The following is a 5000-nucleotide window of genomic DNA, read 5'->3' as shown; positions in this document are numbered from 1 at the left end:
TTCAGAGTCACCAAGGCAAACGGACCGGACGAGCCGACCGATTGGTTTTGATCTAATAAAAGCGTCCCTTCCATCTCTGGTCGGGACTCTGTTTGCATGTATTAGCTCTAGAATTACCACAGTTATCCAAGTAACGTGGGTACGATCTAAGGAACCATAACTGATTTAATGAGCCATTCGCGGTTTCACCTTAATGCGGCTTGTACTGAGACATGCATGGCTTAATCTTTGAGACAAGCATATGACTACTGGCAGGATCAACCAGGGAGCTGCGTCAACTAGAGCTGAGCAGCCGGCCGCCCGGGAGTGTGTCCCGGGGGCCCGCGCGAACACGCAAGCGTCCGCTCAATTATTCTGCAAACAGGAGGAGGCTGAGCTCCCCTGCACAATACACCTCGAAACCCTCTCAGGTCCCGGCGGCGCGCAGCGCCGTCCTAAGTACTTGGTCGGGTTCGAGAGAGGCGCAATCGCCCGGAGTTTGGCGAGTAGACGCTTTAGGTGCGACCACCCGTGCTCCCAACTGAGCTTGCCGCTGCCGACAGAGGCCCGGGAGCGTGCTGTCGTGGCATTGCCGGCGGGAGACAACACGCGCCACCTACGGTGACCGGCAGCTCCAACGCCAGCGCCACAGAAGGACAAAAGCCCCACTTGGGTGCCGAAGCGAACTCTCCCAGCACAGCGCACGCGCCAACACGTCCGCACAGCTGCGATACAAACCACCTGCGAGAACCGCAGAGGCGACCGAGCAGCAGACGGCGTCGCGGCGCCGAGCGCCGGGCGGCGGCGCATCCTCAGCGCACACAGTCCTCAATCGGACCAGCACACTGCAGATGTCCACCGCGCTTCGCACCGGGCCCGCGAGGACCTACTTTGGCCGCACGGCGCCGCGTGCAGGGTGCGCCGGCGCGCAGCTGCGCCGCCTGCCGCCTCCGTCGGCCGGCGCGCCTGCCACTGGCCGCCCCCACCAGCCGGCTGTAGCGCGTGCGCCCACGCACCGCGCGGCCAGCACGCCGGGAGGCCCCCCCTCACCGGCCGGGGACGGTCCCACCCAGCCACCGCCGCGTATCGCTTCACACCCAGATGCCATTCACGTTCGTGGGCATGGTGGGTATCGCTGGAACAACCGGTTGGTAGCTCAACCGATCGTCGCCATCACTGATTCACCTCTAGCGAGAACAACCGCACCACAACGGTTTACCAGTTGTTCATTTGCATAACGTCACCAGCAAACGTAGGCGTCCATCGCCATTTGCAAATTCAACGATTGTTGCATGCCTGTGTCAGGTGTCACGACACACTATGTCTGCCCACATACACGCAACAACATGTGCACGCTTCGCGAACACGTGGAAGGTGGCCCCCGTACGTATGCGATGTCCATTGCGCGAACGACTGTCAACCGGCCTCTGTCGCATGTCGCAGATGTGGAACGCAGTGCACCATGCTATCACGGTGTGTGAGAAGAGACGACTACGTCTGACAACACGCGCCACTACATCAACAGACGGCTCATGCTGATCGCCATCCAGGGCATACCACACTGCAATCCAGCTCTTATAGGGAGACGACACGTAGCTGAGTGCACAACATTTGGACCGCATGGTTCGCCGTTGTTGGCGCAGTCGTTGTACGGTCACATGTACCACGATGTATCATTCAGTACATGAGGACCAATGTGCAGTACAGTGTGTGATTTGGACGTACAACATCAGCGGACAGTTGACACAGGCCGTACCACAGCGTAGGCTAAGTGCTTCGCACATGCGAATGCCAATGAACAACTGCAAATGCCAATGAACAACTGCAAAGGGCATTGAGCATGTACGTCCTGCTGCCATCCACATTACAGTGTATAGCTGCAAGGTGTTTAACATGAAGCGATACACTGGGGACCGGGCAGTGCGAGTAGCAAACTATATTGCGGGGGTTGCAGTTAGGCAACACTACACTAATTTAACGCGTCGTATGACAATTACAGAGCAGGTTAAGGCCCAACGTGTGTTGGGTTAAGGCCCAACGTGTGTTGGGTTAAGGCCCAACGTGTGTTGGGTTAAGGCCCAACGTGTGTTGGGTTAAGGCCCAACGTGTGTTGGGTTAAGGCCCAACGTGTGTTGGGTTAAGGCCCAACGTGTGTTGGGTTAAGGCCCAACGTGTGTTGGGTTAAGGCCCAACGTGTGTTGGGTTAAGGCCCAACGTGTGTTGGGTTAAGGCCCAACGTGTGTTGGGTTAAGGCCCAACGTGTGTTGGGTTAAGGCCCAACGTGTGTTGGGTTAAGGCCCAACGTGTGTTGGGTTAAGGCCCAACGTGTGTTGGGTTAAGGCCCAACGTGTGTTGGGTTAAGGCCCAACGTGTGTTGGGTTACGTTAAGGGGCAATGTGGGTTACGTTAAGGGGCAATGTGGGTTACGTTAAGGGGCAATGTGGGTTACGTTACGGCGCAATATAGGTTACGTTACGGCGCAATATAGGTTACGTTAAGGCGCAATATCGGTTACGTTAAGGCGCAATACAGGTTACGTTATGCGCAATACAGGTTACGTTAAGGCGCAATACAGGTTACGTTAAGGCGCAATACAGGTTACGTTAAGGCGCAATACAGGTTACGTTAAGGCGCAATACAGGTTACGTTAAGGCGCAATACAGGTTACGTTAAGGCGCAATGCAGGTTACGTTAAGGCGCAATGCAGGTTACGTTAAGGCGCAATACAGGTTACGTTAAGGCGCAATACAGGTTACGTTAAGGCGCAATACAGGTTACGTTAAGGCGCAATACAGGTTACGTTAAGGCGCAATACAGGTTACGTTAAGGCGCAATACAGGTTACGTTAAGGCGCAATACAGGTTACGTTAAGGCGCAATACAGGTTACGTTAAGGCGCAATACAGGTTACGTTAAGGCGCAATACAGGTTACGTTAAGGCGCAATACAGGTTACGTTAAGGCGCAATACAGGTTACGTTAAGGCGCAATACAGGTTACGTTAAGGCGCAATACAGGTTACGTTAAGGCGCAATACAGGTTACGTTAAGGCGCAATACAGGTTACGTTAAGGCGCAATACAGGTTACGTTAAGGCGCAATACAGGTTACGTTAAGGCGCAATACAGGTTACGTTAAGGCGCAATACAGGTTAGGTTAAGGCGCAATACAGGTTAGGTTAAGGCGCAATACAGGTTAGGTTAAGGCGCAATACAGGTTAGGTTAAGGTACGACATAGGTTAGGTTAAGGTACGACATAGGTTAGGTTAAGGTACGACATAGGTTAGGTTAAGGTACGACATAGGTTAGGTTAAGGTACGACATAGGTTAGGTTAAGGTACGACATAGGTTAGGTTAAGGTACGACATAGGTTAGGTTAAGGTACGACATAGGTTAGGTTAAGGTACGACATAGGTTAGGTTAAGGTACGACATAGGTTAGGTTAAGGTACGACATAGGTTAGGTTAAGGTACGACATAGGTTAGGTTAAGGTACGACATAGGTTAGGTTAAGGTACGACATAGGTTAGGTTAAGGTACGACATAGGTTAGGTTAAGGTACGACATAGGTTAGGTTAAGGTACGACATAGGTTAGGTTAAGGTACGACATAGGTTAGGTTAAGGTACGACATAGGTTAGGTTAAGGTACGACATAGGTTAGGTTAAGGTACGACATAGGTTAGGTTAAGGTACGACATAGGTTAGGTTAAGGTACGACATAGGTTAGGTTAAGGTACGACATAGGTTAGGTTAAGGTACGACATAGGTTAGGTTAAGGTACGACATAGGTTAGGTTAAGGTACGACATAGGTTAGGTTAAGGTACGACATAGGTTAGGTTAAGGTACGACATAGGTTAGGTTAAGGTACGACATAGGTTAGGTTAAGGTACGACATAGGTTAGGTTAAGGTACGACATAGGTTAGGTTAAGGTACGACATAGGTTAGGTTAAGGTACGACATAGGTTAGGTTAAGGTACGACATAGGTTAGGTTAAGGTACGACATAGGTTAGGTTAAGGTACGACATAGGTTAGGTTACGGTACGACATAGGTTAGGTTACGGTACGACATAGGTTAGGTTACGGTACGACATAGGTTAGGTTACGGTACGACATAGGTTAGGTTACGGTACGACATAGGTTAGGTTACGGTACGACATAGGTTAGGTTACGGTACGACATAGGTTAGGTTACGGTACGACATAGGTTAGGTTACGGTACGATATAGGTTAGGTTACGGTACGATATAGGTTAGGTTAAGGTACACATTGTTGTAAGGAAAGGTTTAATGGGGGGCGGGGCGGGGCGGCCGGTTTGTTGATTGTGATTATAGTAAGTGGATGCCTGCGGCATCATCTGATTTGCCACGTCAGGATGCACCTTTGGCTCATGACAGGCGGCGCTCTCATTCCATGCTTGTGGCAGACCTGTGTCTTTCATTCCTGCCATTGTTTGTGTGCTGTGAGAGGAGGCAGTATTGTGATGTTGGGTGCACCCCTGTGTAGGACATGTGTGGGTGTTGGTGGCTTGGCTGAGCAATGGTGGTTGTCGGGTGGGTGGGATATTCTGTTTTCTGAGTGGACCTCCCAGTCTGGTTATGACAGTGTGGATTGTCTAATGTGGCGGAGAGGATGCACTGGGTGTTGTTCCATGCTGGTGCTTACATATTGTCTGTGTGCGTGTTACAGGCAGAGAGTAGTGCGTGATAAGGGTGTGTGGCTGACGTGTGGTTGTGATTGTGAGCAGAGTCTTTCAGCATGTATACGGACAGTTGTATACATTATCTGTATTCTGATGGCTCTATCTATTACTAATCAGCGCCGTGTATACGTTTAATCCGGTTCCAGTCGAAACTGTTGTATCTCTGTACATTAGTGACACGGCGAGCCCGCTATGTAGTTACTCGTCTCGGCAGCTTCCACCGGTGTATGGCAAATGATTATAAGGAATCAGTCTAGTCGTCAATACCGATGGTGTGACGTCACATGTCTGGGGTGGGGGACGCTGCGCCCTTCCGGTGGGTC

The 5000-nt window shown here is 51.4% G+C and overlaps 1 non-coding gene across 1 annotated transcript in view; it reads right to left on the bottom strand.

Moving 5' to 3' along the window:
• The window catches only part of LOC124585893, a 1910-nt gene extending 1642 nt beyond the window's left edge, over positions 1 to 268 (bottom strand). Inside the window, exon 1 of the ribosomal RNA XR_006974917.1 lies at positions 1 to 268. This exon is cut by the window's left edge and continues 1642 nt beyond it. This is a non-coding gene — a ribosomal RNA (small subunit ribosomal RNA).
• Between the last annotated feature and the right edge of the window lie 4732 nt (positions 269 to 5000).

This window comes from Schistocerca americana, unplaced genomic scaffold, assembly GCF_021461395.2.
Source record: "Schistocerca americana isolate TAMUIC-IGC-003095 unplaced genomic scaffold, iqSchAmer2.1 HiC_scaffold_513, whole genome shotgun sequence".
Classification (NCBI taxonomy): Eukaryota; Metazoa; Arthropoda; class Insecta; order Orthoptera; family Acrididae; genus Schistocerca; species Schistocerca americana.
Note: the sequence above shows the minus strand (reverse complement) of the source record. Positions and strands in the feature narration are given on the sequence as shown.